At 43.0% G+C, this 23,961-nt stretch overlaps 1 long non-coding RNA gene across 1 annotated transcript; it reads left to right on the forward strand.

Annotated features, from left to right (window-relative positions):
* Positions 1-10,571: 10,571 nt before the first annotated feature.
* LOC140116668 (uncharacterized) lies at positions 10,572-12,827 on the forward strand. Its single transcript, XR_011852894.1, has 3 exons — positions 10,572-10,646; positions 11,579-11,830; positions 12,636-12,827. It is a non-coding gene; the product is annotated as an uncharacterized lncRNA (long non-coding RNA).
* The last annotated feature ends 11,134 nt before the right edge of the window (positions 12,828-23,961 follow it).

A 23,961-nucleotide genomic window follows, 5' to 3' on the forward strand; every position in this document is an offset into this window, starting at 1 on the left:
CACAACAAACAGTAAAAATCACAGACATATTAGGTATCGCCGCGTCCCAAAATGCCCGATCTATCAAAATATAAAAACGGTTACGGCCGGCGGTGACCTCCGCGGCGGGAAATGGCGCCCAAATGTCCGAAATGCGACTTTTACACCTTTTTACATAACATAAAAAATGATCAAAATGTCGCACAGACCTCAAAATGGTAGCTATGAAAATGTCGCCTCATTTCGAAAAAAATTACACATCTCCGTGTGCCAAAGTATGAAAAAGTTATTAGCGTCAGATGGCAAAATATTTTTTTTCTTTTTTGTACACATTCGTTTAATTTTTGAAAATGTATTAAAACACAATAAAACCTATATAAATTTGGTATCACCGCGATCGCAGCGAACCAAAGAATAAAGTAGGCATTTTATTTGGAGCGAAGAGTGAAAGTCGTAAAAACTGAGCCCACAAGAACGTGACGCGGGGTTTTTTTCAATTTTTCCACATTTGGAATTTTTTTTCAGCTTCGCAGTACACATGTTAAAATAAATAACATCACGGGAAAGTAAAATTTGTTACGCACAAAATAAGCCCTCACACAGGTCTGTACACGTAAAAATGAAAAAGTTATGGATTTTTGAAGTTGGAGAGCGAGAAATCAGCCGAAAAACCCTGCGTCCTTAAGGGGTTAAACGGAACCTGTCACCAAAACACTTAAAGGACACCTGTCATCAGGTCTGTGTCACTTGTCCTGTCACCTCTACCTGTTGGAGCAGCTCACAAGAATCCCATCCCAGCCTTTATCTAGTTATTTCATACATTATTCATTGTAAAATCATCTATTTTTTATCATGTAAATGAGGCTGGTCACATGGTCAGAGGCAGTGATGTCACTCCTGTTACCCCTCCCCCTGCTCATGTCTGTGTGTAATGTATAGTAAAGCATGGCTAGTGTGTGTGCTGCATCTGCTGACATGCTGCATCCTCCTAATATACAGGTGAGAGACACAGACATCAGATACACAAGTACCTGACATGTTCTGCTGTAACATGGCTGCCTGGAGCTGCTGTATCTCTCCTATACACACAGGCTGCAGGGGGCGTGGCCACCAGCACCAGGAAGCACATCATTATACAGCCTCACACCATTATACAGGCTGTCAGTCATGCACTGGGGGTGTGGCTGTGCCTCCCACTCATGAATAAGATGGACAGCTTGAATATGCTAATGCTTCATTGGACATTTCACAGGTCATTTGCATACAGCTTTAGGACCTCATTGCTTAGGTTTACAGGCATGTAGAGGGACAATGAAGGGATAGAGGCAATGCTCTCTAATGGCAGTTTGTGAAAATATATTTAGTTTAGGGGGTTATTTTGCCTGACGGGTTCTCTTTAAAGTGTAACCGTCATTCTAAGCAAAAGAAAACTAAATACATAATTCTGCTCCAGGTGTCCCTGGGAATCATTCCTCAAAGTATTTTGCCTCTTGGGTCTCATTTAGTACCTCTTTTGGCCTATAGCAACCAGGGTTTCCAGCTCTCAAAAAAACTACAATGCGCAATATGGAGGGGCGGAGCCTGCCCCCTGTCACCTCATCACAAGCGCCTGCTGCTGACCAATGACACCAGAGCTATCTATCTATGTATATCCTAAGTAATACTCCAGCACAGCACATGAGGGCACAGCTTGTAGACTTGGAGAGAGTCTCCTTCCATTTCCTTGTGTGAGGTGATGGGGAGCAAGTGTAGGGAAAGCTGAGGAGAGAGAAGATGAAGGTGCTTGGTCACTACACTAGTCAGGGCTTCTCCCTGCACATGACTGAGTGCTGGGGCATTGACACATGATGTAATCAGCTGCGTGCAGGGGGAGGGGGCGTGTCTCCTGTTTTGTAGTCTGGTTTCTTTATGAAGACGGAATGCCCATAGTAACAGCTATTTGAGCAGTCACTGCCATCTAGGGGAAGTCTGCAGAATACAAGAGGAAGGAGCAAGATTCGGGTAACTAATCCAATTGCAAAAGGGCTTAAAATTACCTGCCCTACAACATATCAAAAGTTTTTTGAAATGACTGTTACACTTTAAGTTCTCCCACATGCCCATAGTCAATCCCAAGCATATCTGAAACCAGTTTTTAGTAGATTCCTGGCTTATTTCTTTAAGTAATAACTTTAATAGAACTTTACCTGGCTCCCTGCCGAGTCGCCCCCTGGGTGTGGTCATTGTTTCTTAAAGTAAGTGCCCCCTCCACAAGCTGCTCGTCCTCCTTGATTTAGAATTTTAAAAAACTCCTCCCACCTCCCTCCGCTACACTGCTTCATGTCTCCACCTCCCTGCATACTCTTGCAGGCCGAGCGATTACGCTGTCCGCATCAGATTGCAGACATGCGCAGATAGTAGTGGAGACACACCGACGGTCTACACTATCTACCAATGCTCCGGGTTCAGCACAGGGTTGGATGCAGGTACGTAAACTTGCTTCTGTGTGGTGGCTTAGCAGGTTCACTTAAAATCTTGAAATTTTAATTTTTTTCGCCAAAAGATTTTTTTATTTGGTTTTTACAACATGAAACCTGAGAACACGCACATATCGAATAGGTCAAGAGAATATTACATTGGTACTGATGTTAGTACTTCAAGAGTGCATTACATAACATACATTTTACTCTTAAGTAGCCTGTGGGTCTTCCCTGCCACCATCCCTCAACACCATGCTCAAAGATTTATTTTATTAAATCCCTGCATCCTGTTCCAGAATTGGAGATCTACAGAACCATCAGGTGTTTCTCAAGTTGGACCTTATTACCCATCCCTGAGGGTGCGGTCACACGTTGCAGTTAAAACTGCGTCGCAATTAGTTTTGGGGTGGCTTTAGGTGGTAAAAGACATCAAATCAACAGGTGAATGACATTTGTTGGACAGCTTTTTCTCCTTCAAAATCAAATTCACTCGTTCAGTTCATGTCTTTCAACTGTGAAATTGACAAAACTGCACCTAAAACCACCTCAAAACTGATTGCGATGCAGTTTTAACTGCAACGTGTGACTGCACCCTCATAGGGAGTTTTTTGGTCCCCATTCCCATCTTTCAGTATTTCCATCTTTTCAGTATGCCAACCCTCCCCACCATGTCCATTAGAAGAGGGAAGGGTGTTGATAGGAAACCCGGTGTACTTATCTAAACAGTTGGGTTATCATAAAGTCCCTTTAAATAAGTCTGGGATTTCCCAGTAATACCCATCTGATCCAGCTCCACACCCAACAATTCCCATCTGACATTATCAAATGTCGCCTCTGCATCCAAGGCTATTAGTGTTGGCTTCTCTCCCTGCTGGGGATGGTGCAGTACTCTATCCAATACCACTAACACCTTTTGTATGTTAGAAACAGCCGCTCTACCCTTCACAAACCCCACTGGGCAAGAGCCAAACGGGAGCCCAAGATCTTGAAAAGGAGTTTCATGTCCACATCTATTAAAGATATAGGTCTGTATGACCCTGGTTCTAATGCATCTTTACCCGGCTTCGGTAACAAATTAATATATGCATTTTTGGATTCAGACCTTATTGCTCCTGTCTCAAGCACCGAATTGAAGTACAGAGTTAAAACCGGAGCAATGTGGTCACACAACTTCCTGAGGTAACCACCTGGTCCAGGCGATTTTCCCTCCGCTAATTCCTTTATTGCCCCTCTGACTTCTGTGTCTGAGATGGGAGCACTAAGGCATACTTTGTGATCATCCGACATTATGGAGGGTTTTACTTTCTTTAAAAATTCCTTACCCTTTTCTACTTCACACCCAGCATCTGAATAAATGGCGCTAAAATACTCCCAGAAGGTAGCATTTGTCTCTTGAGTTCTATCCAATGCAATGGATCAAAACCTAACTCCCAACAGAAGAAAAAATAAACAACCATTAGCCAACATATAACAAAAAACCCTCTGAACCCCAATATGCACCGCGCCCCTGGTGATACACAAACATGACTAGCACGTCGCAGAGTGCTGGTGTATAGGACTTCACTATTTCCTGTCTTGTTTTGCGCTATCCCCACCTAGAGCCCTATATGAAGTAACTGAAAGTGAAGTAATCTTATAAAAGATTAAGAGATTATCCCCCTCAAGTCCCAGCAACACTATGCATCCTTTAGGCATCCATGTGATGAAAATACTAAAGTGGAAAAAGTCACCTGGAACCTTTGTTGTAATGTAGTAATCTTTTATGTAATTAGTTGTTATTTAAGATTTTGCTCCCCTTAGCAGAAAAATGCTGATGATATAGACTGTAATGAAGAATTAAAATGCTACTTGCCCTTTAATCAGTCCGTTAATTTCCTCCGTGCAGTCCGTTGCGGAGCAGACACAGGAGTGAAGATGGCCGCTGGTCACATGTTCACATCATATGTCCTGTACCTGCTTGGGGAGGTCATGTGATCACCACTATGTTTGGCTGTAGTCGGTTGGTTGCAGTGTTTAGATCATCACTGGGAGCAGAACATAAGAGGGAGGGGGAGTTACTGAGAACTAAAGGATCTTGGGACTTGGCAGCCATCTTGGTGATAACTTTAGAGAGGCCATAAAATTTGGTGAATCATAAAATCAAACTATTTAAGCTCCATTTTGTTACTAATGACATTAAGTTTTGTTACATTCATTTATTTATAGCATTATGAGTTTTTGTAGACGTTCATATTCCAGGAATACCCCTTTAAGCTTAGGCTTCTGTTCTACCTTTATCTTTCTAGCTTCTTTGCTTCCTTTTTTCCGTGTCTCTTTCCTCTCCCCTACTGAACCTCTGACCCCTTGGGGACGTCCACCCTGATCTGGGTGCACGTATTATAATACTCAGTAGATTCTCTTATGCTTAGGCTAGACTTTCTTGATTTCAATACCACCTTTCTCTTACTACCTACTTTACCTTCTTATCTGCTGATCCTCTTAACTGTTGTTCCCCCATCTCTTCCCCACCTAGGGAATTGTGGTTCTGCCCCCTATGGCTTAGTTAAAGCTGGTATCCCTAGACGTTAGGGAAATGAGTGTTCCTCAGAAGCGCTCGCAAGTATTATATGGCATGTACAAGCAGAAAGTAGATGTGTTGTTTATACAAGAGACCCACTTCAAAAAAAGATCATGTCTCAGGATCCATAATCAAATTGTTTCGTAGTTCCAACCCCAAATCACACGCTAAAGGGGGTTTCCATAACTTTGCACGAGTGCCTTCTACATTTTGTACTTGATGAAAGGATAGACCCACTATGGCTCTATGGGTGAGAATTATCATTGAGCAGTTGTCTATGTGTTAGACTGCCAGGTTTCCAACAGTCTGATTTATAGCCGGGTGTATGTGCAGTGTTAAATGTCTTCCTATGTGACCATCAGCTGTGTGTGCTGTATGGGAATAGACTGCACCAGTCGCTCGTATGTTTGACATCTGCTCAATTTCTGCCTTTTTGCAATGTTTTTGCACAGGAAATTCTCATACCTCAAACTTAAAATTGAGCAGAAACTTCAAAATTGAGCAAGTTTGAGATAAATCTCCCCCCTGTAGTATGAATGCAGCCACATACACCGCCTCCTATGTGGTGTAATTTTGTGATTAAATTTGCTTTTTTTTGAAAATTCTCAGTTGAATAATATGGTGTTGCACACTCTGTGGTGTATTTTTTCAGTTATTGCGTGACTTACAGTTGTGTTTTTTTCTTGTTAAAAAACCCCGCAAAAACAACTATACGCCAAGAAGCTACATAGGACTAATGATAAATCTCCCTCTTTATCTTTATTAAACTTAAGATTTATGTTCAAGTCTTTCCTCCTCCAAAGTGGTAGCTAGCTAACCATTGCCTGATTCCTGCCGATAAGCGGATATTGGTTGAGCTGTCAGATTTCATGGAAGAAACTCTGGTAGTGGGGGCGGGGAGGAGACTTTAACTTCAATCAAGATCAATTGTTAGACACCTCCTTCATACTCCATACTCTCCAGTTGATATGGCAGGTTATGCATCCTATGCCCCATCCCATAATTAACACAGTCGTATTGATTACTTTCTCACTAGCCATGGAGCCCTTTACTGGGACCCTTCAGCCACCATAGGGAATGTAATACATTCTGACCATGCCCCGGTATACTTGACATTGACTCTCCCTCATATGTCTATAAGACCTTGGTCTTGGAGGTTAAATAACAACCTCTTTAAAAACTCAGTATACGTTGCGGATCTAAAGCAGATACCAAACAGGTTTTCTTGCATCCCGTTTTCATCCACACAGCATTAATAGTATTGCAGGGTCTACTACAACGCCGAATACTCTCACGACTGTTTGGCCACTTCACTCATTATTCCATAACCCTGTGTTTCCACCTGCTCTGACCAGAGACATCTTTCTGGGATTCAAAATAGGTGACGATCCTATACTGTGCAACATCTTAGGAGGTGCACCTTTACCATCTTTTAGGGATTTGAGTTCCATCCTGTCGTGGCTGGAATACTTTTCTCAGAACCACAGGATCTGATGGTGGGTTTGAATACTCCCTCACGACCTTTGAAGGCGCAAGAAAGGAACTACAAAATCCTCTCAAGGTGGTACTGGGTTCCTACTCTTCTACACTCTATCTATCCTTCCGTCTCAACAATTGCTGGCGATGTGGGATGACAGAGGTGGGTATTTTGCTCATTTGGTGGAGTTGCATTAGGATGAAACCCTTTTGAAAAAGGGTATTCTCAGAATACTGTACTATCTCTGGAATTTCTGTCAACAACACTTCTTAAGTGGCACTGCTTTCAATTCTTTCTGGCTTGATCAGAGCTCAGAATCATGACTTAGCGAACTCCTCATGGCGACTAGATCCATGATTCCACAGCACTGGAGATCCACCACCACATCCCCTACTATCATTGAATAGATTCAGGAGATGTTAACAATTGCACGGTTAGAAGAGTTGTTGGCTGAGTTGGCAAATACCTAAAATCTTGCCAGCCCTGGATTCTGTTCAAAGGCTCACAGACATTAAGAGACCTGCTTGAGCTGGGACCGAGGTGGCAGAGCCTACCCAAACCTATCTTATTCCGTATTGATTTACCTGCTTTCGAGATTCTTTATTCCCTCTCCTCCCCTTTGTCTCTCTGATAAACCTTCTTTATTTCCTTCATTTTCCTTCTTGTTTCCATATAGATTCTTATTCCTGCCCGTTTTTATCTCTTAGCCCTAACATGTGTTGTGTGTTGTAGGCATAATTAGGGTCTCACGCTTAGATTTATCTTTTGGGATCACGTTATCGTTTGGGGTCACTTCGATTTATTGAGTGTTTCACCACCAGATGTTATATCCTACCTCCTGTGAGGCAATAATCTTTCTTTATGGCTACTGTACTATCAGCAAACACCACAAATGACACCACTTCAACCAAAGGTTGCCTTTTCTGATCGCTATTTTTTGGAATTGCATATTGTTAACACCCACATTCTATGTGCTGTCACGGGTGCTCCCGCGATCCATGTCACGGATTGCGGGTACACCCGTGCTCCACTGGCTGCCTGTCCCCATCCCCCGGCCCGCACTTACCTCTCCTGGCTCCTGCCTTCCAGTGCTTCTGCCATGCCTTCCAGGGTTCCAGCCCAGCGGTGTCTTCACCAGTGCTCCTCTGCGTTCCTGCTGTTATCACAGGTTGTGACTGTTTCCTTCATTTTGTTGCCTTGGCTGCCACCGCAGGTCTCATACATAACCCCCTGGTGGCCCAGAGGGTCCACAGACTCTTTCCAAAGAGTAAGACAGTAAGATCCGGCCATGGACTACGCCAAGGTTGTGAATTCTGTTAAAGCCATGGACTGTGCAACAGATCCCCTTTGCCTGCTGGCTGACCTTCCAAACATTATCGCACAGCAGTCTCAAGAGATAGCTGCCTAACAAGAACTTCTGGACAAACTCGCTGCCACCCTTGGATGGATGATTGCCCCCCAGCCACACCAGAGTTTCCGGCCTTCCCAGAGGCCTCTTCGATGTGCCGAGAGCCACTCCAGTCTTCAATGTGCCACGAGCCATTCCAATCTCCGGTATGCCAAGAGTTGCTCCAGTCTCCGATAAGCCAAGAGCCACTCCAGTCTCCAGTGTGCAAGAGCTGCTCCAGTCTCCAGTGTGCCAAGAGCCGCTCCATTCTCCGAGGTGCCAAGAGCCACTCCTCTCTCTGGTGTGCCAAGTGCCGCTCCACTCTCCAATGTGCCAGGAGCCGCTCCTGCCTCTGCAGCTTCCCAAAGCTGTCTCAGCTTTCCAAGAACTGCCCCTGCCTCCACAGTTTCCCAGTGCTGTCCTGGCCTTCCAAGAGCTATTTCAGCCTCCGGCCATACTGCCTCTTGAGGAATCATTGCAAGTTATCCATCTGTTGGCCAAAAGACACTCCAGATGCTCCAGGGTATCCTCAGCTTGTTCCCTGTTAGGTCCAAGCACCTCATCGAGGTTTGTCCTGTTTCTGCTTTCCTCCACAGGTGCCCCGTCACCAAGATGAATTTCAGGAGAGGCAAGAAGAGGCTGAGGAAGAAGAGAAGAGGGTCCCTAAGGGGGGGTACTGTCGTGCTTTGCTGGCTGCCTGTCCCCCAGCCCGCACTTATCTCTCCTGGCTTTGCTCCGGGTCCTGGCGTGCAGGCCTCATGCTTTCTGCCTCCAGGCCACGCGCTCCCACTGCTAGGGCGAGCGCGCTCTCTTCTCTGAACTTCAAGGGCCAGCGTCCTTCCCACTGGCGTTGGTCACTTCCGGGTTTCCTACATAACCTGGCGGCTCCCTTCACTCCCCGCCGGATCTTCAAGTCTTCCCAACTGAAGTGAAAGCCTCCTGTGTGTTTCCCGAGGTCCCGTTTCATGAGCGTTTCCAGACGCCTCCTGTGGTATGTATCCTGTGGTCCGTGTCCGGTGGTCCTTGTCCTGTGGTCCGTATCCTGTGGTCCGTGTCCTGTGGTCCATTTCCGGTGGTCCGTAGCCTGTGGTTCGTGTCTGGTGGTCCGTATCCTGTGGTCCATGTTCTGTGGTCTATATCCTGTGGTCCGTGTCCTCTGGTCTGTATCCTGTGGTTCACATCCTGTGGTCCGTGTCAGGTGGTCCGTGTCCGGTGGTCCGTATCCTGTGGTCCGTGTCCGGTGGTCTGTATCCTGTGGTTCGTATCCTGTGCTCCGTTCCCGTACGACTGTGCTCCTGCTGTGCCGTCCAGGGTTCCAGCCCAGTGGTGACCTCCTGCCTTCCTATGCTTCTGCTGTGCCTTCCTGGGTTCCAGCCCAACGTTACCAGTGCTCCTCTGCGCTCCTGCTGTCATCTCAGGTTGTGACTGTTTCCTTCATTTTGTTGCCTTGGCTGCCACCGCGGGTCTCATACCAACCCTTGTGGTGGCCCAGAGGGTCCACAAACTCTTCCCAAAGAGACTCTCAGATGGTTCGCTTCTCACAAACCATGACATCTGCATTGTTCCACGCTATGGACATGTGATGGATTCGCTAAATGTGAACAGCGATGCGACTGAACATTTATGAATCTGTCAGACTTCTGTGTTATGGTTGATTTTGGCTGTATTGTTTTTGTTAATTTTTGTTTGCTTATATGTTGAATAAACTTGAGTGAACAATAAGACTGAAACAACTAGCACATAAAACCCAGGTTGCAAGCAGTCTTATGAGCTTCAAAATTATACTGATGAAAACTTACACATATTCCAACAAAATTATCTCAATATAATTTATTAAAAAGTGGTGTCTATTTCGGTTTGTAATCGGATTCTGAACCCAAATTAACCCATGATCCAACCGGGCAGAACAGGGCATATACCTCTTGTCCTTTTCTCAGTAGTGTACCTGAGTTTTCTTGTACACAATATAAGAAGATAACACCAACAAACGTGCAAACCAGCTATATATTGTAGAGAATTATGTCATACATACTATGACAGCCACCTTGGAAAATAATAAGGAAATTTTATGCCTTACCAAGGGTGCCTGAATATGCAACAACGAAACCATGTGCAAACTAGGGCAGTGACGTTGAGGTGAAAAGGTATATTCATATAGCCATAGAGGACAACTTTCCCTAATGCACCGGGAAATGACTGAAGCCTCAGAGTGAACCCTAATCAAAAATACCCCGCATCCCCCTGCCCTGATGTGTTTCTTTCAAAAACTTGGTTTCTTAGAGGGACTCAAGGCAGATGCATCAGTGAAGAAAAGGAAGGGCTTTCACAGTGATGACTAGTCCAGGGGTGTAAACGAGGTGAACTTTAGTGAAAGTTCATCCCTGCAGAGCCCTAACAGGAGATCCGAAATCAGTGCTGCAGTCTGCAATTAAAATTACCGTGCACGTGCCTGGGAGAAATAGATAATGGACACCACACCCCCTAGTTCCTGACCTACCATTGCGTGTGTCAAGACACCATGCATGTCATAGCCACAGCTACTTCTTGTGGCACCTATTGATGACATGGCTACATCGATCTTGATGATGTATAACTGGAGGGTACATCGTGGAGAGGTGGTTGGTATATAGCATTGGACGGCTGTGGATGAAAAGACTAACAGATAGATGTATAAAATTATGAGGTCACAATGAATGAGATCATTACAGTTCCATGAAAGACGGGGCCAACACTGGATTCCATGCTTGGTACCACTGAATCAGACAGACAGATAGCTAGATAACCATGGTAAATAGATAGGGGAACATAGTAAAAGGGAAAGTGAAGAAAGTAGATATCACAATGTATGTACACTGTGGCACCTATAAGTATGCAATCCATATGGAGCACTTTGTAGACAAAGTAGACAAACACAACAGTAATACATTGAAAATGGGGGGGGGGATGTAATGGACAAATGCTCTTATAGACAAATCGGCGTCATGCTTTTATAAAGACACTGGTGACTAAAAATATGTTCAGGAGGTTTATCAAGACTAAAACTAGATACTTATTTCCTACAGATGAAATAGAGAATCTTTTAAACACAGTCAGAGAGACTCTAAATATTGAAGATCAATTCCCTACCCAATCCACCCCAGACAAATTATTTGGTGGTCTTAAAAGTAAAAGATTATTTCTGATGAGTAGTGTGATCCTGATAGAAAAATTTCAGGAAGTGGTGGCTGTTTAATGGCTATGAATCCAGGATTTGGGATTCCTGTCCTAAGATTGAAGTCCAGGCTACCAAGGTCATTTAAAAAATAGATCTGTCTTTCAAAGATGTGGCAGAACTCTGTGACCCCATGGGTAGGAAGTCTGAGTTCATTGTCCAGTCTTTACTGCAAATGAGTGTAGTCACCTCTGTTCCCCTGGATCAAAGAGAGTCAGATTTCTACAGTCCTTTATTGCTAGTGAAGGATACCAATTAAGCAAATCAGCTGATCATAAATCTGGAGAGCTACCAAAATAATGGCAGTAGCTGTAGCTTTCCTGAGAAGGCGTCCGTATAGTTCCATACTTAGACCACCTCCTAATAATTGCCAAAGACAGTCACAGTCTTGTAACGTCTCAAGACACTACCTTTCATGTAAAACATAGGTTGGATTATCAACATAAAAAATCAGACTTGACTCCATGTTCTCAAAGGAAGTTTTTGGATGTTCTGCTTCTTTCTGCAGGAGAAATGCTCTATGTCTCACAGATGTCTCACAGATCCAGTCCTTCAGGAGACGTTTTTCGATCTGAAATGCAATGAAAATCCTTGAGCAACTAACAGCGGGCATTCCATCTATGGCATGGTGTCAAAACCACAGTCCGTGCAATCAATTAGTACCACTGACGCTGGGCTACAAGCTATCAATGCTTTCAGCAGTAAAAACTTTTATTTGTGCAACACTTCCATAAAAAACTTCACCATGCGATTAGCATAAGTAAGCATGCTTTTTTAATACTCATCTCAGTCCATTAGACCTTAATTTTATTTAGCATATACAGTAATCCCCACCTTTTAATTTAAATGGTAACTGTGAAGCTATAGTGATTTTACCAAATTATTAGATGTGATTCCCCCTTTGAAATGAAATAGAACAATGCCTACTTTGTGATGCTCTTCCTTTTCTTTCCAAAGCTATGGCATTTTCTGTTCTGAAAGTGTTGGACAAAAATCTTTCTCACCAATATCTGTCAGTCTATGCCTTCAATCTGAGGTCAGTTAGCTTGCCCACAGATCTCATGATGCCTTGTGTTCTCTCTCATATTAATTTAGCATTAAATTCATTTAGTTTCCCACAAGTAAATCCAGTGAATACTGCGCAATCCACATCTGAGGGCATAGCAAGGAAGCTACTGCATATAGGTAATAAAGATAATAGGCAAAGTTGTTTACATTCCAAGAGCTATTGATTCTGGAAAACAAAAAAACCTTTACAGTTACTCTTTAAATATGTACTGGTATCCCCATATTATAATATAGTGCACCCATTAATTATTATGATAGCTCAGTAAGTAAACAAAGCATCAGGACCAAGCTAAAATTCAGAACAAGAATCCAGCTCATTTAATCAATACAGCATCGGAATCGAGAGCCAGTATATCAGTATATAAGCTCAGTATCACTAGTACACCAGAAGGCGATTCTTGAATACTTTAGATATGGAAATTCTATTTTCTGGTTCTCTCCATTCTTCAAGTATCAACTCTTTAAGTGGGTCATTGATTGCTCTCTTTTGTGTTTAGGATGCCAAAGAGTTTGTCCTGGATGGATTTGGTTTCCTCTATGTACTCTAGTGTTGAAACCCTTGGGCTTATACTGCCCCTGGGTTTACAAGGCCGTTTGAATAAAAACATATATTGCACAATTTGCCCGTATGGTGGGTCTCAATTTTCTATATGGTAATATATATTATTAATTTTGGGGGCCTTGATTTCTTATGGGGGCAATATAACTTATATATCATTATGGAGACCACCATTGCCCCCCCCCCCCCCCATAATGAATAGTAATTTATGTTATATACCTCCTATAATAAATAGTAAATTCTATTGCCACCATAATAGAGACCCCTTCATAATGCCTAACTTATATTGCTCCCATAATAGACCCTTCGTGATGAAGTGGAAATTACTCCAACATTGGCCACCCCATAATAAATTGAGGCTAAAGATAAAGTAAAGATATGTAATTACGTACCTTAACTCCTGTGTCATTCTCTTTTCTTAACTGCTATCCACACTGCTATTATCATCAAATGTACCTGTGTCTGTAACCAGGCCTCTCCCACACAAATGCCAGTACGGCCCTAATGAAGGCCCTTGGGACTGCTACATTTACCTCTATAGCAAGAAATAATTACAACTTGTTTAGTATTATGATAGCATCTATAATATGATGTAATACATTAGTATTGAAGTGTATTATAAAATCAACCAGACAGTTACAACTTTTAGTCCTCTCCTGAGAAAAAAAAACTTCCACATTTTTTAATGTTTAAAAACAAGGCATTAAATAAAATAGATGACCCTAAAGTTGTTCCTTTTTCCATTTAAAACTACAGGCATCAGGTTACGTACAAGATAGGTTCTGGAGGTCTTTTCTTAAGTTGAATTTGTATGTAAGTCGGAACTGTATATTTTATAATTGTAACTCCAGACAAAATTTTTTTGGCCTCTGTGACAAATGAATTTTAAAAATATTGGATTGTCATAAGAACCAGGATTAACAATAAAGCTTAATTGCAGACACCTCTGATAACTGTTATAGGTGTTTATTGTAGCCTAGGACTAAAGTACAGTAAATTACCAGTATCCAGAGGTCCGTTTGTAACTAGGGATTGACTGTAAGTCGGGTGTTCTTAAGTAGGGGACCGCCTGTACTATAATGTAACAAAAAATAACACAACAATTTAAAAAAAAAAAAAAAATCAAAAATGATCAGTAGGAGGCAGTGTGCCTTTTCAAACCATAGCTTACCGTAGTTGTCTTTCTTTGCCTGTTTTGTCCTATAGTATGGTACTGAATTATTATCATGCAAAATTCCTCTCTACAGTATTGTTTTAGCAGAACACTAATGATTATTATAATTAAATAATAGCTTTATTTTTTATTTTTAATATTGTTTCTTAAAGTGTCATTTTTCAAACAACAGCATTTGAGCAACAAGCATGAAGTACATAGTAAGAACATACAGGGAGGGGTGGAGAAAAAGAGCAGTGTATAGGGAAAATTGCAGTTGCGACATAAAATGCCAATACATATTGTAATGGGAGAACAGTCCAACCCTGTGGACCAATGTGTTTGTCGTAGTACAGGAAGATGAGAAGACACATCATGAGAAATATTCGATAAAGTGTAAAAAAAACAAACACACACAGTATGAGGGCATGTGTTCAGGAGACCATTCTGTATTCAGGAGAGCGCTAGGTAGTCCAGCCAAGGGGCTCAGTATTTAAAGTAAAAATCACTAGTGGAGTGGAGTTCAGCAGTTAGTTCCTCCATTCTCCTAATATGTTCTATTTTCATGAACCGATCAGAAACAGACTGTAGAATGGTAGATTTCCACAGTCTCAGGATGGCCATTCTAGCTACCACGAGAAGGAGGCTGATCAATGAGTGTGAGGGGCGCCTAATTGGGATTAAAAACAGAGATAGTAAAACTAAGGCTGGCAAATTCTCAAGATGGACTCCCAAGTGCTTGATAATGTCAAAAACTTTTCCAGAACACCCGAACAGGTCGACAATCCCATCAGACGCCAGCATTGATCCAGGACCAAGGGAAACAGGGAGTGAAGCCTACTTGTGACTCTATGGGCCTTAAATTGAGATTTAAAGGCCTTGGAAAATCTAATTAGTGTTCCCAACTCTGGACAAAAGGGGGGTAGTGATGTGGACATAACAGATAATAGCTTTATTTTATTGTCATCGTATTATAGTAGATGATGTTTTTTAAAAAAAAGCCCATTGAGTCCAACATACAATCCTATAGTGTTGAGTCAAAGGAAGCTATAACCAGGGGTGAATCAATCCTCACTGCTTGAAGATGTCCCCTCCCATGAAAGCTGCAACTTTCTATATACAACATCCCTACACATAAATACAGCACCAGAACAATGCCTGTACCTTAAATACAGTACTAGAACAATGCATGTACTATAAATACAGCAGCAGAAAAATGCATTTACCTTAAATAGTGCCCTAGAATCTAGAACAGTATATAAATTCTACCGTGTACACCACTACCACTACAATTCCTAGTGGAAGGTGCAATCAAAAGCCATAGAAAATAGCTGGCACAACACCGCTTATTATCACTCCGTTGGTAAAAGTAGGGTGCTTTATTATCCAAACTAGTTATATGCATTTCGGGATTAGCAGCCTTTCAAGTACAATCGGAATAAGAAACAGTATATTTTAATATATATATATATATATATATATATATATATATATATATATATATATATATACACACAGGTCAATATATTAAATATACCAAAATAAGCAAGTAAACCCCTTAACGACATGAGACGTACTATTACTTCACACGTCTGTTACTGGAGTATGGAGAACCCTGATCGCTGCAAGCACTGATTGCGGGTGGTAACCCTTTGATTGCACCGGCAAAAATGCTGCTGGCAGTCCGAATCATTGGCGCCACCATATTGGTTTTGCTTGCTGCTCCCCTTCGTCATGGTGATCCGTTGCTTTGACAGCCTTGGGTCTTTATAATACCCTAGGCTGTCTCATCTATGCAGATCACAGAGATCAATGACACCTGGTCACAGGGCGGTGAGCACACAGTGGGACACATTTACTTACAAAGTCGGACAGTTCACTAAAAGTGCATTGTCTGTGTATTATGCTTGGTGCGTACTGATCGTGCACCAGAAATCATGAATCGGTTCCCCGCACTGGCCCAAAAAAGTTCACCACATAGGGCGTACGACACAATTTGAAAGTTAAATACCGCACTAGGTCCGAATCAGTCAGACCGACCGCTGGCACGCTCCATAATTTGTGTCGCATGGAAACGACACAGTATGCCTCCTTACTGGTCACAGTTCATGTCATGTGACCAAAGTGACATCATCTCAGGTACTTTAGCCTCTTAATAATGGCAAACTGTACCTCATGCATATATCTGACCACATGAAGTCACAGCAGCCTCCATGGAATTCTACTCTTCCTCATCCTCCATGGAGGCTGCTGTGATTTTATGTAATCACATACATGTGGTACAGTTTGCTATTCTTAGAATAGCTGAGAGACCTGCGATGATGTCCCTCTGGTCGCATGACATGAATGTAACACAAGGCACCGTGAAAAAAAATTGACACAATAGAGTTTTATATTTATGTAGTTGAATATAAGCAGAGGGTCCCTAAGTACAAGGAAACAGAGCAGGGATTTGAAGAGACACAAATCTGTCAGTCAGAATAATGGGACGTGGTTTACTGGTATCTCTGACTCTTCTCCTCTCTCAGGCTGTAATTAAGGTACAGTGCCCGACTGGCAGCTAATTTTAGATGATACAGGGAGGACTTATAACCCTTTATTAGCAGACATTGTTAGTCAGGGGGGTCATAATCTGATGACAGGTTCTCTTTAGCCATGAAGAACGTGCACGGTCTGACAAAAGTGCAGTGCAAAGCCAGTGTCTCACCGTACCGTGACCTAGCTGGCCACTTGTCTTTCAATGAAGAGTGGAAGGATGAGGAGTCCTCACTCCCCCTCCCTTATTCACCCAGCAGTATAGCACAAAAAGTCGTAAAAAGACAAGAGAGATGTTAAAGACGATGCAACTAGGGGCGGACTGGCCATATTATCTGCCGGGAAAGTTCCCGGTGGGCCGGTCCCCTCTGCGGCCAAATCACCCACATCCGGCCGGTAGCATGGAAGGGGGAGAAGAGCCCCGCCCCCTGTGCAGAGCCCTCGCTCATTGGTGGTAGAGCAGCAGCAGGGGTCTGTGTTCTTGCTGCTGCTCTCCACCATAGACCAAACAAATACTGCAGTGAGAGCAAAGCACAAATACCTTAGTCGTGGCCAGTCGGGATTTGGCTGAGGGGAGGGGAACACAAAGGCAGCAGGAACAGAAGATCCGAGCACAGTGTGCAGCTGCTAAATGGTTCCTGACTGTGAGTGCCATAATAAAGCTGAGAAAGTCTGGGCTGCTGCGTATTAGAGGTACATGCATATCTAGCTATTGTAACTCTGTCTACTTGTATAACTTCTATCTTCTTTCTTTCTTCCTAGCTTTCTATCTATCTATAATCTATCTCTCTATCTCTCTATCTATCTATATATCTCTCTCTCTATCTTTCAATCTTAACCATAAAGCTTGCAGCACTCTAGAGATAGACTGTAAAAATATTGGGGCACATTTACTGACCCGTGCCTGGGAGTTCACAGAAAGTGCATTGTCCGTGTATAATGCACATCTGCCGCGATTCACTAAGATCGTGCGTCCGATATTCTACACCTTCTTCTTTCCGGTGCATTGGTTGCGACACAATTTGAATCTTAAATCCCATGCTCAGTCCAAATCATTCGGATCGTCTGACGGCACAACGCCCCCCCCCCCCTCCCCCAATTTCTGTCTCATTGAAGTCACCGCAGCTGCGCCACAATCCGTTTGCGTGCGACACAATCCCAGTGCAAATCCCCGTTAAATACCTGTCAAAGCTGCGCAAATCACAAACACAGGGAACAGTCTTACGAAAGTGAGCAACACGACCCTTATTAAATAAGCCCCATAATCTTTCCACATTGCAGCAGCTTCTCCGGCTGTCTGGCTCGGGAGAAGGTAAAAGCGGTTTATTACGGCTTCTGTCTTCTCCTTTCTTCAATGCATAGCGGTAAAGTAGCGCTATGCAGTGAATACCAGAGACAGTGCTGCTTTTGGCTCTGTAGGCCGGGTGGCTGCATGATTGCCAGGTCTGCAAGGGTAAAGTAGAGTTGCTGGATCTAATCAGGTCCAGTACAGCTCTGCCTAAGGGTGAAGACACACATGGCGTTTTTAGGCCGTTTTTGGGCCGTTTTTAGTTAGTGCGTTTTCAGATCGTTAAAAACGCATGCGTTAAAAAACCGCATGCGTTTTTTGAAAACGCATGCGTTTTTGACCAGTTTGAATTAAGATAATTGCTCAAACCTGTCAAAAACACATGCGTTTTCAAAAAACGCATGCGTTTTTTTAACGCATGCGTTTTTAACGATCTTAAAACGCACTAACTAAAAACGGCCCAAAAACGGCATAAAAACTCCATGTGTGTCTTCACCCTAAGACATTTACCCCCACATGGCGTAATTTTCCTCTGTAACTGGGGATGTTTTAAGATGTTTTCTTTTTTAACTATCCTTATTTGTCATGAAAAAAATGCTGTAAAAGTTTTTAAAGTATTTCCCAAAAAAAGAAGTTTTGGCTCTTAGGGTGATGCCACACGTTGCGCTTTTGGGCCGTTTTAACACGAAATGAAGATAAAACAGGTTCAAAGCAGCCAAACGCATTGAAAACATACAAAAACGCATGAGTTAAAACGGTCCAAAAACTCATTGTGTGCCATCACCCTTAGGGTGATGCCACACATGGCGTTTTGAACCTGTTTTTGGTCCGTTTTTAAATCAGTCCATCCAAAAACGCATCAGTCTTTGACCAGTTTTAATTAAGATAATTGATAAAATCTGTCAAAAACACATGTGTTTTTTAACAGACTGCTTAAAAACAGACCAAACATGGGTTCAAAACACCATGTGTGTCATCACCCTTTGGGTGCGGTCACACGTTAGCGTTTTGATTCAGTTTAGAAACCGAATCAAAGCGCACTGGGGCCGCCATGGCCGATCGCATGTGATCGGTAACCTGCACCTGTTGTTTTGCATTTAGACAATACAAGACACCGGGTGCTGGTTACACTTACAACTATCAGTTATGTCACTGAAAACAATTTAACACACATCAGCTGCTACAGAACCTCATAATACACACCTCAGCTGCTGCAGAACCTCAACATACACACCTCAGCTGCTGTAGAACATCCTAATACACACCAGTTTCAACATAACCTCATAAACACACTCCTAATTATACACACCTCAGTTGCTGGAAAGCATCATAACACACCCCTCAGCTTATGCAGAACATCATAATAATCACCTCAGATGCTGCAGAATATATTATTTATATCAAAGGAATGTCATAATTGCATTTTTGCATAAGCAAACCTTCTACAAACATGGCTGTGGTTCGTATTCTGAACCCGCCCCTTTTTGTTAACTCCGCCTTCTGAGAATTTGGACCAACCCACAACATGGGGCCACTTTTAAAACTTTTTCCAGGGCCATTTTCATTTCCCAGTCCGCCCCTGGATGCAACCAATACAGTGTATGAATGGAAAAGGAGAGACATCCCAAATTCATTTTTAAACATTGTAAAATTCCAGATCTGTGGAAAGATATGGACATATGTGGACAAAACTGTTGTCATAAAAACAGAAAATGGGAGGCCATTGATGGAGGCGGTCAAAAAAATTCAACAAGAAAAATACATGTCAAACAAAATAGACATTGATATTTCTAATAATGATGTTAAGAATGTTATTAGCTATGTCTCCAACAGTTTTATCTGAACAACAGTTTGTCAGGTTTGTAAAGGTTTGTCAAAAGTGGTGTATTGAGAAAGCTAAAAAGAGGTTAGGTGGTGTAACACAAGCATCTTTTCTATATTCTGATATAAATCAACAACTATCAAAAAATCAAAACAAAAAAAATGAAAAAAATCACATTTTCCACAAGATATAGCAACAGTGTAGCAACATTGCTCAAAAATACACTAGTTATATTCTTTACATAGTGGACAGCCACTCGTGCCTACTTGTGCTAAGCCTACCTTCAACATTTGGCCACTAGAGTTTTTTACAGGGCCACTTAAAGGCCACCTTTAGCTGCAATCATATCAGCCTAGAAAGTAAGTATATCATGTTACTGAAAGATGAACATTGTAAAATGGAAATACATGTGTATATTCCAAAATTACCACATCAAACCTAAATAGTCTGGGCATAAAAATAGAATATTAAACCTCTTCCTCTGGAATTCTAGAGTGGCAAAGCTAATAACATTAACCCGTCCGCATTCTTAACTGGGTACACCCTATAGTTAGATGTTCTCATAATAAAATATGTCTTATAAATCTGAACTAAATGTAAAAAAAAATGGGAAAAGTACAGTGCTTGCAGTTTAAAAAAATTCTGAAAGTAATGCTAAAATAATTATACAGTATGTATCTGTGCATTTGTGTTTATCTAGTTACTGCACATGACTCAACTGCAGATATCACACATGCCAGTTTGATAGGATGTAGTGATAAGTTGTTCTGTTAAAGATAAATTCTCTAAGTAACCGTTAAGCTTTAATGAATGTCCTACATGAATGTCCAATGACACCAACATCTTCTTTGATCCACCAACATCTCATGTTATTGAATAGATTTTCTAATTAAATCAATAAGATATGTAAAATGGCTCTTTTAAGCTTCCTGAACATATAGTTCTTGCTTCCAGAGACATGTTAATTCAGTTTCTAGAGATTTATGCAAATACAGACAGATAGAAATAAAGTGGGAGGGAGTAGGGGAGAACGCAGAAGAGATTGCACACAACCATGATATCAGGGGAGAGGAAGTAAGCATCCCTTCCTAATAACATGGGTCCCAAATGCTCCTTTAGCCAAAAAACAATGTCAAATAAGGTAGCTAGATTCACCTATTTCCAAAATGTAGCTATCATAGTTTTGGCAGGATTACAGATACACAAGAACAATCTTGTGGACTACTTGCCAACTACCATGAAATGCAAGCCATGCAAGTGTTGTACAAATTGAACACACTTTCGAGGAGTTGGGGAAGTACAAGGGGAGCTGTGCTCTAAAGATTTCTCATATCTGTTTGATGCACAGTCTATATCAGTCTGAAGCATAAAAGTTCAGTATCCAAGCTCAAAAGCAACATGGGAGTCAAAAATAGATGTTGATAAAAGCAACGAGGTCAATAACATGCCTGATATTTTCCCTTCACTGGTGTCAGGTAACAGGGAGCCTACCTGATGCATCAGAAAAACAAACAAGTCACTATCCAGCATTTGTGAAAAACTCTTCCTTTATTTTATGTTTTTGGTCTTTTGGATGTTTTTTTCTGGATGTGCATGTCTGAAAATAAAGGAAGACACGGTTTTTCACAAATGGTGGATCGTGCCTTGTTGAGCTGGTAATACTCTCGGAGGAGGTCAGTTATGTCCAGAGCAGCATTGAATCACATGAGCAGCTGCCTCATAACACTGACCTTAAGTGTGATCCTTATTGCCCCTCTCCTGAAGCAGTTGCCTTCTGTTAGGAGTAGAAACCCCAGCTGAGACCAAGCATTTACCAAAGCCTGAAACACAGGGTTAGATCCAACTTGGATTGCCATTTACAAAGTTTCCAAGCTGGTATCATAGTATCTATATTAAGATGGGAAAACCAGTGATACGTGAAATCTCCTTTAAGAAATATTACAAGTGGTTCCTGTCTAGGGAGAAACAAAAATGCAATAACATAAAAGGGCTGAGTCTCATTACGGGTTTAGACAATCCTGTCTGTGCCCTTTCTAACTACAGTATTTTCCGCACCTCCTACCTGGTAGGTGGAAACACCCTGCTGCTAGTAGTATCTCCTCCTGGATTTCTAGAGATAATGACATCATGCTCATGGAGGCCCTCACCTCATCTCTGTCTGGACCCTATGGCAAATTCCACAACGCATGGCAACCTTTCACCAATCAGATGCCTATAAGGCCCTATTAAGGGCTTCAAACTACAATCTGAAGGACTAATATATATATATATATATATTTCTCGTCTCTCTTGTCCTGGCTCTGTTTTTACTCCTTTTACTCCTTTTTACATATTGGGCCAAATTATACATCCCCAGTGGCGGATTAAAGCAACCATGTGGCCCTGGGCTGTATAAAGTGTTGTGTTTTACATATACCGATACACGGCCTACCTCTTATCCCCCGCTATATTTGGTTCACTTAATTTACTCCTAAATTGTGTTGAGAAAAAGCGTGTTGCTGGAACACTTCAGAAATGCACCTGGGTCCCTGGCACCATGTAACTGACACACAGGGCCAGCCAGTGACTACAGGATTAGTAATTTACAGGTGATGCTTTACTCCAGCAGTAGTGTCACGGGTGCCCCTGCGACCCATGTCCCACTCACCTCTCCGGGACCCATGTCCCACTCATCTCTCCGGCTTCCAGCGGCATCTCCTGTGGCTTGGTGCATGTGTCCCTGCCTCCTAGGGCATGCATGCCGGCTCTGTAAGATTTAAAGGGCCAGTGCGCCGCTAATTGCCACTGGCCAGCTGCCGTATTACGAATTCCCGTTGTGACCCCAGTTCCGTTATTGACTCTGATCCCGTGCTGCCTGTCCTGCCCTACCGATAAGTCCCCAACTCTGATCCTGTGCTGCCTGTCTCGACCTCCTGTCTGCCCCCAACCAGTTGTTTGCCTTACAATTCTGTACTTCGCTTTGACCGCCACTGCGGGCAAAGTCACGCCTGTGGAACAACCTGGTGGTACCACGCCGCAACAAGTCCAACCTGCTTTGCGGTGGACGCTGGTGAAAACCGGCTACCACTTAGATTGCAGTCCCAGGTGTTGGCTTACGTCATTGTCTGGGGTGGTCCAATGGGTCCACTGTCCCTGTTGCCTGACAGTAAGATCGGCCATGGATCCCCCCAAGGTTCTGCTTCCTGAACTGGCTGATCCTACCAGGGTCAGGAACCTGCATGGGCGTCTTCTGCTGAGACTGCACTGCTGATAGAAGTTTGTGAGCATATAGCTCATGTTTGGAAAAAATTCTGTTTGGCCCCCATTTCTGGATTTTCTACTTTTTAATTGTTTATGATTAAAAAACAAGTAACAATAAACTATTAATAAAATCACAGTAAAATTCTATTGTTGTTTAGGAGACGCGTTTAATACCCGTACCGGGTACGTCATCAGTCCACTGCTGAACCTGCGTCCTTAACTGGAGAGATTCTTCATTGGAGACCAGAGTGGCAGTCTCATTGTATGGTGGTTTCTCAATCTGTGTCCATCACGGTCTCTTCAGTGTCCACCAAGCCACTTGTGGGTCTCCCAGTTTCCAACAAAGACTCTGCTGATGTCGTTTCAGAAAAGCAAGCAGACTCTGCCGTCACACCCACCCTATGACTGTCCAATAGACTTGATGCTGGGCACATCTCCTACACCGGGTCGAGTGTATCTGAATCTGTTCCTGAAACCGCGGCCATGTCGGCCTATGTGAAGGAGAACCTGCAGAAGGGCTTTATATGCAAGTCTTCTTCTCCTGCTGATGCGGGATTGTTCTTCGTGGCCAGGAAGGATGGTTCTCTCCGTTGGTGCATCGATCACTGCGGTCTCAATAAAGTCACGGTAAAAAAGGGCTACCCACTACCCCTGATCATGGAAATTTTTGATTGTCTACGTGGTGCCAAGGTGTCAGGATTTGGGATGTGTGGATCTACTGGACCACCGCGGGAGGTGGAACTAGCCGACACCTGGAACCAGTGTCTAAGTGGCACCTGGTCTTCACCGGAGCCCGCCGCAAAGCGGGATGGACTTGCAGCGGCAGGGTACCACCAGGTCGTTCCACAGGCTGCGACTAGCCCGCGGTGGCAGCCGAGGTCGAGGTACCTTAGCAGAAGACAGACTCGTGGTCAGGTCCAGACACAGGTTTAGGGGAGGCGGCAGAGATGCAACGTCAAAGTCCAATCCGGGGTCAGCAACGGGAGGTCCAGTCAGATGGGAATGGGAACACAGGCACGCAAGACAAGGGAACTCAGGAGCAGGAACACACGGGAGCAGAAACGCAGGATACATGGGAACACAGGAACACTGGAGACACAGGATAGCAGGAGACACAGGAATGGATAAGACACAAGAACGCAGGAGACACAGGAAAGCAGGAATATCACTGGGGAGCTTTTTCTAAGGCAGTGAGGCACAAAGATCCGGAAGGTTGTGACGGGAGA

The sequence above is a fragment of the Engystomops pustulosus genome, chromosome 2, assembly GCF_040894005.1.
Source record: "Engystomops pustulosus chromosome 2, aEngPut4.maternal, whole genome shotgun sequence".
NCBI classification, from domain to species: Eukaryota; Metazoa; Chordata; class Amphibia; order Anura; family Leptodactylidae; genus Engystomops; species Engystomops pustulosus.